The 15,010-nt window shown below is 38.1% G+C and overlaps 1 protein-coding gene across 9 annotated transcripts in view; it reads right to left on the minus strand.

The window, feature by feature from the left end:
* The window catches only part of RALYL (RALY RNA binding protein like), a 413,930-nt gene that overhangs the window by 259,657 nt on the left and 139,263 nt on the right, over positions 1-15,010 (minus strand). The gene's annotated exons all lie outside the window — the stretch shown is intronic.

A 15,010-nucleotide genomic window follows, 5' to 3' on the forward strand; every position in this document is an offset into this window, starting at 1 on the left:
CACAGGTCTACCCAAAAATTCAGGCCTTGTTGCTAAGTGCACAGTCCAAATGCTTCTTAAACTCCATTCATTATGTTAATGAACCTGGAGTGGGTATATGTAGCAAGGTTTTGGGAGCGGGGGGCCATAGGGATGGCTTCTGTGAGAACAATCCAGAAGCTGCCCCATGTTAGATAAAGGCCCTGCTGCTGGCGAGAGCTGGGCCAATAAGCAGTGTGAGAGCATAAAGAAAGAGAAAAAAACTGCTGGGGAACAGCAGGTGGGAGAGAGAGAGGAGTGAGAAACAGCCCTGCAGACATCAAGGTCGGTGAAGAAGGAGAGGAGGTGCTCCAGGTGCCAGAGCTGAAGATCCCCTGTGGCCTGTGGAGAAGCCCCTGGTGGAGCAGGCTGTCCCCCTGCAGTCCATGGGTCCCACGGTGGAGCAGATCACCACGATGCAGCCTGTAGAGGAGCCCCCAGTGGAGCAGGTGGACCTGCACTGAAGGAGGCTGCAGCCCATGGAGACCCCCCACCCCATGGAGGGCCTGCAGGAGTAGGCCCTGGGCTGGACCTCTAGCCTATGGAGAGGAGCCCATGCAGGAGCAGGTGACCTGGCAGGAGCTGCTGCTGCTCATGGGGGACCCAGGTTGGAGCAGTTTGCTCCTGGAGGACGGACCCTGTGGTACAGACCCATGTTTGGAGCAGTTCTTGAAGAGCTGCTGTGTGTGGGAAACCCGTGCAGGAACAGTTTGGGAAGGACAGCATCTGATGGGAGGGAGCCCATATTGGAGAAGGGATGGAGAGTGACCATAAAAAAGCAGCAGAGATGAAGCATTAGGGACTGACTGCAGCCCCCATTCCCTGTTTCCCCACACTGCTCAGGGGGAGGAGGTGGAAGAGTGTAGATGCAGGGAAGGTGTTTTTGTTTATCTCCTAGTCTGTTTTGTCTGTCATTATAATTGTTGAGTGATCTCCCTGTCCTTATTTCAACCCTTGAGCCCTTTGCGTTGTATTTTCTCCCCCTTCCCCTTTGAGGAGAGGGAGTGAGAGAGCAGTGTGGTGGAGCTTGGCTGCCCACCTGAGTAAAACCACTACAGCACCTCTGAAGACAAGATAAGTACAGCCACTTTTCCAGTGGAAGTAGAGTTCAGGCTGCAGCTATGAATTCAAGAGTCATTTTAATGATTGTTCTCCAAATGTGAAACATCAAGAACATTGTCTTTAAATAAGATACCAACAAACTGAACATTTTCTCATCAGAGTGAAGAAGGTTACCAAATGTATTGGCACAACCCAAAATGAGTGTAGTTCTAGAAATCACAGTTTATGACTTTCTGTGGTTTTCTTCTGTGGAATAATATATATTTTTATTATGTTTTTGCAGGAATGAATTGACAATGTCTTTAAATGAGTCAGGAGAATGGAAGAAATTTTAAATGTTTTGACATTTTGCTACCTCAAGTTTGCTGTGCAACAGTTTGACTTTACTTTTATGGCTGCTCTCAATTCCATTGCCTGTCAAAGGTTTCTAAGGTGTTACTACAGACATGGAGTTGTAGTGAAGGACCATTCATATCCCATTTGCCAAGCTGTTCCTTCCCACAGGCTACTTGGGATGCAGAACTGGTCTTTGGTATTTTATCTTTTCTTTCCCCCTTGCAAAAAATCTGCAGTGGATGTATTTTTGCAACAACCTATTTGGGTGTTTTCATTCTGCAACTTGGCACCCAGAAGGAAAAAACTAATTGGATGACTAGTGTATACATTTATTCTCTTATGTTATTCATGGCTTGCAGCTAAATTCAGCTAACAGAAAGAGCAGACAGTTAGGCTGTTATGACCCCGGAAATGGAAAACTTTGCTAGGTAGAAACCATCACTCCAGTCAAAGCTGGAAAGGTCAAGCTGATGCTGAGGCAGCTTGCCTTACAGGGACCTGTCTCTTATTTGTGCAGCTGGTGATGGAGAAGAGTCACTATGTTCAATCTGTAGGGAACCACTTATTAAATGGTTCAGAGAATAAATATTTCAAAAGTTAGACTGTTGACTATAAAGGGTGTAGTTTCATTATATAATAAACACACGCTTGATGTTCACAGAAGCAACTCTGTCAGTGTTGCCCTTTAGAGCATCGATCCAGTGCTGGTACGCATCAGGAAGAGAACAGAAATTTTGCTGCAAGTACAAGCCATGGACATAGTGTCATTGAATCACAGTGAAAACAAAATAATATAAATAAAGTAAGGTTGATAAACTCATAATGCCAAATATTTTTCTGAGTAATACAGTACCTGCAAACATTCTGCACTGCTGCCCATAAGGAAAAACTCATTTTGATAATCTAAATATTTGCCTGCTAGTCCCAACTGATTTGTCAGTAGCAGTGTTAATGTGCTAGGAATGGTAATGCAATAATTTTGAAAGCTCTTTTTTTTTGCATCCTTTGATATTCCAAGCATCTCAGTTGCTGTTCCTGAACAAGAAAATCACATAATTACTTCTGCAAAGAGGCTTGTCATAATCTGATGTTTAGTACAGACCTCTTTTTTCTTTAGAATGTGAACTCTGAAATGTTAAACTCAATAGGAACAGCCAACAAACGTACACATTTTTCAGTGAAAATGGTGTTGTGCTGACAAAAATCACAGCCTGCTAATGCACCTTGTAGATTGATAAATGTGAATGTGAAAGCTGAACAATGTGACTTTCCTATCACGGTTTTCATTTGCATAGGTTACCTCAAGGCCTCCATTCAAATTATTTGGTCTCTTGTATGAAATCAACAAACACAAACCACTCAATTTCTCAGCAACAATTTCCCATTGTTTCACTGCTTTCTCTTTTCAAGCTCTTCTTGAAAGACAGTGACACCAAAATGTGATAAAGCAAGTGAACTTTCTGATACATAGTAAAGATGAAGGAAGGGATTCACACAACATATATAAGGCCAGACAATAAATAAATAAAAAATAAAATTAAAAAAAAAAACACCATTTGAGGTGGAATTCATTAGTTTATCACTATAATTTTTGCTCATGATTCACCAGTTAGCAATAAGAAAAAACAAGACATAGAATAGCATGACTTCATGTGACATGTGGGCAGTGGTAAAGCAGAGGTGAGAAGCTAAATTGTTGAATAGCAGTGTTTTCCCATTCCTCTTTGCTTTTTCTTCTTTTGAACCACGTGTGGTTCTGACACTCCTTTTGACCCCATTCAATCAGATAGAGCCAGAGACTAAAGTAAAGACCTAAGGAAACAAGTATCCTAACATAACAAGAACACACAGTGCACAAAAAATGACAAATTCACTGACAAATCGCATGATGGAACATTTCTGACAGCTTTACCTCATGCTAGAAGAACTTCTGGCTATATTAAAATTACAGGTTGCCAAGGCCTGCCCTGTGGTCTTCAAGGTGAGAGTCACAGCGTAGTTATTCATCTGGCTAAACTCCTTCTCCTAAAACAGGGTGGGTATTCCTGAACTTTTCCTAGCTTTGAGTTGCTTCCCAGATTGTACCCAGGGATGAGAGGCCAACACACGTCAGGGTACAAGCATCAAAAGAAGAGAGTTGTCCCTGAAACTTGCCTCCAAAGGACATCAGAAAGCCATTGAAATAGAAGGGCACTGGGTCCAGGAAAAACTGCCATTTTCCCCTGTGGCCAGGGCACACACAAATCATTGTACCCTTTGAGAAGAGGTGCATCCTAAGGAGCTATCCTTCATTTCTCTGTGTAACCATTCTTTAGGTAACATGGAGATTAATAGAAGATTTAAAAGTAAACTTGTTTGTTTCAATCTGCTTTTGTTTCTTTGTTTGTTTTTTCTTCTAGGCTACATCCTGCCTATATCAAAAGTTGTATTGAAGTTTTGAAATATGAACAAAATAAACATATAAATAATAAGGGATGGTATGAATCAAGGTACTGGCTCTGGCTGGGATGAAGTTAACTTTCCCTTCTGCAGCCCATACAGTGCTGTGCTCTGCGCTTGTAGCTAGAACAGCATTGGTATCACACCAGTGTTGTGTCTGCTGCTGATCAATACTGGCACAGCATCAGGACTCCCTCTAACCCCTGCAAGAGCCAGCAGGCTGGGGGTGGGCAAGAGGTGAGGAAAGAACATCACCAAAGCAGCTGTCCTAAACCAACCAAAGGGGTATTCCATACCATATGGTGTCACACTCAGCAATAAAATGTGGAAAAAGGATGAAGAGGGGAGGGGTGGGCTCTCATGAAAACGTCTGTCCTCCTGAACAATGGCTACGTGTGTGGAGGCCCTGCTTCAAGGACGTGATCAAGCATCAGTCATTGGTGGTGGGGAGCAGAGAGTAATTTCTATCCTCTACACTTCCACATGGTCTTTGCCTTTTTTTTTTTTTTCTCTTTTCCCCTTGCCTTTTCCCTTTAGTTAAATTATTTAATTAATAATATTTTTCCCTTAATAATTATTTTTCCTTTAATTAAATTACCCTTATCTTAACCCATGAGGGTTTTTTTTCCTTTTCTTCTTCCCCTTCTCTTCTGAGGAGGGGCAGTGAGAGAGCAGTTGTGGTGTTCAGCTGCCTAGCAAGGTAAAACCACCACAATAAAACAAAATTCTAATTATAAGAAGGGAAGAGTCCCGTGGTTCACACATATAAGTCATATAATGACAAAAAGAAAAGTATTTTGGTTAATGCAGCAAATCATCATTGAGATTTAAAGCATTTTACAAATAATTAAAATATGACCTTAGTCCTCAGTGATATTCACATATCCATCTTCCACTGATAATCCAAATTAACATGATGTAGCTTTATTAGAAAAACAACACAGCTCTTGAATTACCAAACATATATCCCTGAATATGTTTTAGAATTAGCTTCCATGCTTGAATGAGCTAAGAAGTGGTTGATTTTATAAGAAATATAGAGCTTTTCCTGCAAAGTGCTGAACCTTTTATATCCCACCAACCTATACACTACAAGGAGCACTCTAAATGCCACTGATTGCAGTCTGTACATTCTGTACGTAGAAGAAGCAAAATAATGAGGAATACAGAATGCTGTGTATCTATTGTTGTACATAAACAATACAAAAAATAAACTTACTATATCCTGAGGGTCTAATCTTGGCAGCAGTCATACACAGGAGTTTGAGCAGAGACAATAAATAACTGTGTAAATGTTTCCAAGATCAATTCCCAAATCTATAGAGAAATCATGTTTAGAGCTCAGGTAAAGAGCTACTGAGTTCTACATTTATATAGTTTACATATTAAAAACAAAACAAAACAAAAAAAAACAAACATAAAAATACATAATTTACCATTAAATCTACATTAGAACATTCAAAGAACTGCTTGTTGTTCTTTCCCCCTCCACTGGCTATCAAAAAACAATTTAAAATTGAATAAAAAGGGAGATATTATCTGAACTGTAGGTGTTGTGAAAACTGTGCAGTGAAAATTAAAATACTAGTTTGTGCTGCAGCCATAAATTACTAAACTAATTATCTAGTAGCAGGCATAACTGAATCATTCAAAGGGGTAATTAGCAATCAGACATAATGAGTACTGCTACTATTTCTTGTCATACTGTATTTAGCTTCTGTGCAGCCTAGAGGAACTGAATTATTTCCTACCCTTCTCAGAGGGCATTACTGCTATATTGAGTGCATCAGCGCATATTATTACTCCCAGTAGTTTAATTCTTCACTGGACTGCACAATTCTGATTTTTCCTGTCAAAGTTTTGCATGATCTCCTGGGTCCTCTTAAGAAGGTATCATCTTCACAGTTTCCTCCTTAGATCAATGTAAACTACAACAAAATCAAATTACTTGACTCTTTTTAAATTTTTATTGTATTCTGTTCACAGAATCACAGAATTTCTAGGTTGGAAGAGACCTCAAGATCATCGAGTCCAACCACAAACATATGCTGCATCTTATAGACTGTTCACGGTTTCTGTAGAACCTAGATGTCATATACAGCATAAAATGGATGATCTAAAAAAAAATAATAATAAATTATATCTAGAAACTACAGAAGGGAGTTAAGACAGTTAATGTTGACTGTTCAACTGAAAAAGTATAAAACCAGGTACACTGTTGATCAAAGCCAGTCTAGAGAGAACACAAGCTCAGCTTTTTTTTTTTTTTTTCCAGACAGTTCAATACCCATACTTCCCCAAAAAGAAAATAAAAAAACAAAACAGAACAAAACAAAACACCCACCCCCCAAAAAAGTAGATGTTCCTTGTATTTGGAAAAAAAAGAGTTCACAGAGAATTCAAATTTTAATTCATAATGAATTCTGCTTGGTTGCTGTTTTAACTGTGTTATAGAATAGAGGTAGAAAAGTTTATTTTCACCCAGTCTCCTTTTGTCAGAGACTTCAAATTACTGATAACCTATTATTTTGCCCCCCTGCCTTTTTTTTTTTTTTTTTGTACACACACATTCTCAGGAACGTTTCTTTATGAAAGTCAGATTACACCAATATCACTGCATTTTTGGAACACAGTTCAAGGGCCTTGAAATATTCTTTATTAAAGAAGTTGATCACCTATAAAAAATGGTGGAAGCAGAATGCTGTAGTGAAAGAAGGAATACTACTCTCCAATTAAAAACAAAACCAATCAACCAACCAAAAATAAAAATAAAAAAAAAAAAACAAAACACAAAAAAACACAACCAAACAAAGAAAGACGTCCAGAGTATTGTAAATAAATATTATAAATATGTTATGTTAATATATATCAATAAAACATTAATGAATAAATAATTAGGTGCCAACGATCAAATTTTCTTTCAGCACTTGTAGGTTCAGGCAATTTTCCTCTGCCCTCATATTAACTCTCATATTAACTCTCAAGATCTCTGACTTTTATTGAGGGTTTATGGTGTGACCAAGTCCTTAATTGTAAGAATCTAGGCTAATACCAAGTTACTGAGATTGAACGCATTCTTCCAATGACTTAGAATAATAGAACCACATAATGGTTTGGGTTGGAAGGGACCTTAAAGGTTACCTAGTTCCAACCCCCTTGCCAGGAGCAGGGACACCTCCCACTAGACCAGAATGCTCAAAGCCCCATCCAACATGGCCTTGAACAATTCCAGGCATGGAGCATCCACAACTTCTTTGGCAACCTGTGCTGTTGCCTCTCCACCATCTGATTAAACAATTTTCTCCTTATACCTAATCTAAATCTACCCTCTTTTAGTTTAAAACCATTACTCCTTGTCCTATTACTACACTCACTGACAAAGAGTCCCTCCCCAGCTTTCCTGTAGGCCACCTTTAGGTACTAGAAGGCTGATGTAAGGTGTCCCTGGAGCCTCCTCTTCTTCAGACTGGACAACTCGAATTCTTCCACCATTCCAACTTGTAGGAGAGGTGCTCCAGTCCCTTGATCATCCTCATGGCCCTCCTCTTGACTTGTTATAATACTTGTTATAATACTTCGATTTTCTTGTGCTGAGGGCCCCAGAGCTGAGCACAGTGTTCCAAGTGACATAATACAGCAACAATATGGAACAATATAGAATATAGTAGATGTTTGGAACTGTTTTCAAGAAAGTAACTCCTAACCAAATACAGTGTGAATTAGAGATCAGCATGAGTAGGGCCCACTTCCACACTTATCCATTTTTTTTCCTTTGAAACTTGCAGTCATATGTGCTGTGTTGGAAGCAAAGAGGGAATTGCAGTGTGGGGTTATTTACCATCTTACCCATGGACAGGCTCTTCAGCATGTCATTTGCTTGCTTGCTCCTGTGTGTTTGCAAAGGCCAGGGTTTGGCACTTAACAGTTTGGCCCACATTCCCAAACCAGATTAACATAATTTAGTGGTAAATTAGCATTTGTAGATGAGCAAGCACTGATTGTAATGTCAAGGCTTCTTTGCCTAAAAAAAATCAGAACAAGGTGTTTATGAGTTGCATCTACTTTTATTCAATAGCCACCTGTCAGTAGTAGCCCCTCTCTTAATAGACTGCTCTACTTATTTCTAGAATCTGTTACCTTTATTCAGAAAAAAGGAAAATATCACAAAACATCTCATTCAGGAAAACACCCACCCCCAAACATCTAATACACATGGTATGGTGGGCTGAAAATAATTTATTGCATTTTTGTTGTTGGTGGTGGTTTTTAAGTTTTTTTTTTTTTTTCCTTTTTCTTTTTTTTTTTCTCTCTCTCTCTCTCTTTTTTTTTTTTATTTTTTATTTTTATTTTTTTTGTAGGTGTACTGCATTTAAATTAAGTTCTTCATGACTTTGGGTTGTAGTTTTACGTGTAGGGATTCTACTGGTCTTTAGATCTAAGATGCTATTGCCCCAGAGCTGAACATATTAATTGAAGCTAAGCAGATGAATAGACAGAGTTAAAAATAAGCCTGGTTATTAGCTTTCCTTTTGAAACAAATACATTACACTTCAGAAAGCACATAGTTTAAACTTGGTTGTTATTAGTTTTACTCAGTCTAATTTAAAGAAAAAGGTATGTATATATTTTTCAGGTTACTGAAATCCCTCTTCAGTGACAGGCTGCCAATAATAAACCAACTTTATTATTGCCTAATTAAATTACTATAGCACTTTTATTTGGAATAATTATGACTTTTGCAGTGCCATTTACATCTTTAGGGAACATTACAAATTGTGTCTCATGTATATTTTTGCTTATTCAATACCCCAAGCATCCACATTTTGCTCTATGTTTAAATATATATATGTATAAACAATGTAGAATTAGTAAATGATTAAGTTAAAGTGGATGTCTATAAAAAAGTTTCAAATGTCTGTGTTTATCTGTAACCCGTGTGTATTTAACCACATCATACATTGATACGGTTTTAGCATCTAAATATTTGCAGAGTAGTCTCAAATATAATTGATGATTATGCTTGTTGATTAGTGTAGCCATGAATATTGTCTTTTTTTATTATTTTATTTTATTTTTTTTTCCTGACTGCAAATTCATTTTTATGTAATATTTCAATGGAATGATTTATAGATTTTATTTATTTATTTATTTTTAATTTTTGGATGTCAAGGGGTTACTATGAAAACTCATATTCTTTCAGAAAGTCTGTTTTTTTTCCTGTTTTCTTTTTCCTTCATCTCCTCACTTAATCCTGTATTCTCTTTTTGTTATCAAAAAGGAGATTTAGGGCATTTTGGTTCAAAATGCACGACACACAGATGGGTTACAACTTTTCCACTTTGATCTCCTAAAAACCTCTCAAATGTCTTGATCAAAGAATTCCTTCCTGAGATCTGAGTCCTGTGGCCATTGGCTGTTTCACTGAAACAGAACTGTTTCCAGGAGTACATCCTGCAAGTCTGGCCTTGAAAAAATGGAGGTAGGGTGCTAACATTCACTAACTGAAATCAGGTTTTCTTCTTTGCAGTTGCTTCCTCATTATCAGCCCTTCTGTATCTCTGGCAATTGATCTATTTTGGCTATGTAAAATCTACATATTTACACATTCTGTGAATATGAAGCTTTAATCAGTCTGCATCTTTATTTGTTCTACACATTTTCTCTTAAATTCTTTCCTTCTCAAATAAATGATAGTAGATTTCGTACTTGACAAATATGTCACAACATGCTTCTAATGAAGAACTAGTTTTCCTCACTTAAAGTCATTTATCTAAAAAGGTCAGTCCTGGTTTCAATAAGTCTCACAAGAAACACTGTCTTGCAATTTAAATTGAGATAAATGTCATCCTGGAAAAAAGAAAGAAAGAGAGAAAGAGAAGGAGAAGGAGAAGGAGAAAGAAAAAGAGAAAGAAAAAAAGAAAAAGAAAAAAAAATTAACAGCATTATATGCATGCTTATTTACGAAACACATACACAAAACCAGAAATCCACTAAACAAGATCAGATTTTGTTGTTGTTGTTTCATCCATTTGGCAGAAGCATGTTAATATATAAATAATCTACAATATTAACATGCATGAGCTCTAGTTCTGGTTCTCATCCTTTGATATCAACATAACTTTGTGAGGCTTGACCAGTGCCTCTGCATTAAATCTGGTCCTGCCTGAAAGATTGTTAATTGTTCTGTTTCCTCTGGCCTCTCCTAATCCTGGAAAGTGTCAAATTACTATGGTTTATAGAACCCTAGATAAATCTTTGTATAAACCAGCCAGAGAAGACATAAATGTTTCTTATATTTTGTTCCTAAATGTGAACTTAATTTTATACACCGTTGTTTAAAGTTCAGCTGTAACCTTTATTCAAATATCAAATTCAACTTTGGGATTCAGTAAAGCTGAACAAGATAAATGTTTCTTGCTTTCCATTTCCACACTCTGCCAGCAATTGTTGGTACAAGACTGACAGAATTGGGCTAAATTTATGTCAAAACTACAGGTTTTCTTATTTACTTCCTTATCCCACCATAGCTGCAACCAAATATCACTGTGATAAAACAGCTGTCCCAATTCCCAGAGTTATTACCTAACCAGTCTTTAAATCTTATTCTAATCACTGACCACACAGATCATTTTGTAACTATTTTCTTATGTCCTTCCACACATTTAACCTTTTCTTACAATTTATTTTTATTTGTCAAACACATAGACATGCAACTCTCAGGTGACAAGGTACTCGTTGACAGCAAACCTGAGACTTTGGGGTGCTTTGAGTACCCAAGTGCAAGGGTACAGGAAACTACTGACTATATAGCTCTGAGAGTGACATACCATAATTTATAGAAGCAATCCTGGAAGTGAAGTTTCTACTAAGTTAAGTTCCTGGTCTTTAAGTCTTTGGATAAAAAAAAAAAAAGGTCATTTTAGCGTGACTTTTTAGATGTAGTTTGTTCTGTCTGCTAGTGTTTTTTTTTTTTTTTTGTTTGTTTTGTTTTGTTTTTGCTTTTTCAGAAAGGGAAAAGGAAAAACAAACAAGCAAACATATTCTATCTTCAGAAGAGGTGGTAATGTTTTTGTAAACAGAGATCTTGTGTTATGATATACTGAGTTTTGAAATTATACATCATTCAGAGTTACACAGAAAAGATTCCTAAAGAGCTGACAGAGCACCTATTAATGCCTTGAGGTTAAAATAACTGTCAAAAAATGTTAGCTTGAAAAAGTTAATTTGACTAATTTGATGGCAGATTTTATGACATACTTTCAGACTAGAAGTATTTTCTAAATGTCATCAGGTTTTGCTCTTTGTCTGAAACTGGTACATGTCACATGTACTTTATCTCCCAGAATAACAAAATAATGAAAGAAGCAACAAAAAGAACTTTTAGAAACACACTTCTAAAAAGCAGCTGTATTCCTTATGTCCCCTCCTGGAATAAATTTAGATGGATGCAAATGAAAGCAGAATTCTTCCCAGATTTTAAACATGTAGCTCCAATGACAAACACTTATGGGAGAAATTATGCCCTCAGATACACTTCAACAGCTGGATTCCAGTACATGTTTTGAAGACAGAGTTTGCCCTAAAGAAGTAAAATAAAGGACAGTCTAATAACCTTCAAAGGGGTCACACTTAAACGTGATGCCAAGGGGATAGAGTACCAAAGACGAGGGAGAAGCAGCTGCATCTAGTAGATTAGGATTCAGCTTGTTAAATTTATATATATATATATAACATATATATAACATATATATATATATATGTTTATATAAATACATATCCATAGCATATACAAAAATTCAACAAAATATTTTCTCCAGTTCTTTAGATAAATCTGATAATTTCCCTTTCCTATGTTGGAGATAAATGGCACTTATTTTTATCTTACTGCACTATTAGTATTTTTTTAAAGTAGTAAAGAGAGATTATGAATGACATTTTAAGCTCTAGTCTCAGGTCTTTCAGGTTCTTTCTAGTTCTCAGCATCAACATACAGTATTTGTTATGCAAAATTCTGAAGTTTCCAACTAAGCATGCGTTCCAGTACTATACATGTACCTTTGTCTAGGATAGGTTAAAATTCTTAGGATATTAAAAATTACTGTACTTAGATGATTCACACAAGTTCCATATTTTTCCATATTCCTCATTTCATTTGATTTCAAATGGTATTTAAACAAGACACATTAATTTATCTGCTATATATATATTATTTTGCAGAAATAAAGGAACAGAAAATCAGTCATAAAGATTTTAGTTATTGTCATTTTATGGTAGACACCATGTTTGTTTTAGAACACATCTAAACTGAACTCTAAACTAAAATATTATTCTAAATATTACAGTGGCAGTGATGCATGAAAGATTGACAGCTACCTTTTAAAAATTCATCTTTTGACTATGCATTCATTTGGTTGAACAACTATCCTTCAAAATTTGTATTACATCCATTTTCTAATAGGAAGTTTCAGGCTTCAGGACATCTCAGACTACTGCTTTGACATATTTTCCTTCAACAGCATTTCCAAGTTTAAAATACTTCAAATAATATGTTACTTTATGTACCTTCTCTATTTCAAAATGGACAATCAAAATAAATTAAAAAAAATGACAGAAGTTTTTTAATCTGAATGGATTAAAGTCTGATTTAACAGCATTCTCTTTCATGTTTTGGGAAATAAAAATTCATTTCATATGTATTAGTACAAAATACAGAGCACAGACACAAAACAAGTAAGGCTTCTAAATATAATCACAGATTCACAGAATCATCTAGGTTGAAAGAGACCTCCAAGATCACCGAGTCCAACCTCTGACCTAACACTAACCAGTTCTCCACTAAACCATATTACTAAGCTATACTTCTAAATGTCTTTTTAAGACCTTCAGGGATGGTGACTGAACAACCTCCCTGAGCAGCCTATTCCAATGCCTAACAACCCTCCCAGTTAAGAAGTTCATCCTAATATCTGACCTAGACCTCCCCTGGTACAACTTTAGCCCATTCTCCCTTGTCCTGTCACCAGGCATGTGGGAGAATAGACCAAAACCCACCTCGCTAAAGCCTCCTTTATCATACCTGTATAAAGCGATAAGGTCATCCCTGAACCTCCTCTTCTCCAGACTGAACAACCCAGCTCCCCCAGCTGCTCCTCATAAGACTTGTTCTCCAGAGACCTCACGAGCTTTCTTGCCCTTCTCTGGACTCGCTTGAGTACCTCGATGTCCTTCTTGTAGCGAGGGGCCCAAAACTGAACACAGTACTCGAGGTTCGGCCTCACCAGAGCCGAGTACAGGGGGACAATCACTTCTCTAGACCTGCTGGCCACTCTGCTTCTTATACAAGCCAGGATGCTGTTGGCATTCTTGGCCACCTGAGCACACTGCTGGCTCGTATTCAGCCCACTATCAACCAATACTCCTAGGTCCTTCTCTGCCAGGCAGCTTTCGAACCACTCCTCTCCCAGCCTGTAGCTCTGCTTGGGGTTGTTGTGCCCCAGGTACAGGACCCGGCACTTGGCCTTGTTGAACTTCATAGAGTTGATCTCAGCCCATTGGTTCAGCCTATCCAGATCCTCCTGCAGAGCCTTCCTACCCTTGAGCAGATTGACACATACACCTAACTTGGTGTCGTCTGCAAACTTACTGAGGATGCACTTGATCCCCTCATCTAGATCACTGATAAAGATATTAAAGACTGGCCCCAGTACTGAGCCCTGGGGGACTCCACTAGTGACTGGCCTCCAACTGGATTAAACTCCATTCACCACAACTCTTAAGCCCAGCTATCCAGCCAGTTTCTAACCCAACGAAGTGTACGCCAGTCCAAGTCAAGAGCAGCCAGTTTCTCAAGGAGAATGCTGTGGGAAATGGTGTCAAAAGCCTTGCTGAAGTCAAGGTAGACCACATCCACAGCCTTTCCCTCATCCACCAAGCATGTCACTTTGTCATAGAAGGAGATGAGGTTCGTCAAGCAGGACCTGCCTTTCATAAACCCATGCTGACTGGGCCTGATCGCCTGCTTGCCCTGTAAGTGCTGCATCTGCCCTCCGGAAGTCCTGACTTCGCCAGGAATAGAGAACTCTACCATTTCATGGTCACTCTGCCCAAGACAGCTCCCAACCACCACATCTCCCACCAGTCCTTCTCTGTTTGTGAACAGAAGGTCTAGCGGGTCACCTCCCCTGGTAGGCTCACTAACCATCTACGTCAAGAAACTATCTTCCACATTCTCCAGAAACCTCCTAGACTGCTTCCTCTGAGCTGTATTGCATGTCCAGGATATGTCTGGGAAGTTGAAGTCCCCCACGAGGGGGGGACTTCAGAGTTGATGATTTCACAACTTTTGCCAGCTGCCTGTAGAACTCCTCATCCACTTCCTCATCCTGGTTTGGCAGTTTGTAACAGACCCCTGCCTTGTTGGCCTTCCCACCAATCCTAACCCATAGGGACTCAACCTTATCATTCCCAGACTCAGCCTCAAGTTCCACAAGATCAAAACACTCTATAATACAGAGAGCCACACCACCACCCCTTCTTCACTAGAACCTCAGATTCCAGTTGTGCTAGGGAAAATATTATAGGCAAAATGGCATGGTAAGAACTAGACAGAAGTAATTTTTTTCATTTGATTTTTTATGTTCTGTACAAGAAGACTAAATTTCCAGTTAAATTTTCCACTAATGAATGAAAATTAACAGCTAAAAGAGCACATCTCCCTAAAGGAGGAACAGTTTTGAGTTAATTTTACTAGTTTCTGAAGTTTCCAGTTCTGAATAGGACCAGAACTATCAACTTCCCCATGTGAAGGTTTTGTTAAAGTCTTATTTCATAGGGTTAGATAAAATCAGCACAATATTCTTAGAAAGAAAATAGCTTTGAACTACTGACACTTACATGACCTTAGCAGTGCAGAAGACTGCTGTAGCTGTACATGTATCTTTCAGTGGCCACCTACTTATCTATGGATTCTCTGTTAAGGTTTAGCACACCTTTATCAGAAGTTCACAACATCATTACCACTATACAAAATTTTCCCTTGTCTCTGCCTCCTTTTTATACTAATAGTGCTCCAAGCAGCATCAAAGCTTGCAGAAACAAGCTATTTTTGCAGAAGCCAGTTTGGCATAAATCAAGGATGCAGTCTCTAAGACAGTAA

The sequence above is a fragment of the Anas platyrhynchos genome, chromosome 2 (genome assembly GCF_047663525.1).
Source record: "Anas platyrhynchos isolate ZD024472 breed Pekin duck chromosome 2, IASCAAS_PekinDuck_T2T, whole genome shotgun sequence".
Taxonomy (NCBI): Eukaryota; Metazoa; Chordata; class Aves; order Anseriformes; family Anatidae; genus Anas; species Anas platyrhynchos.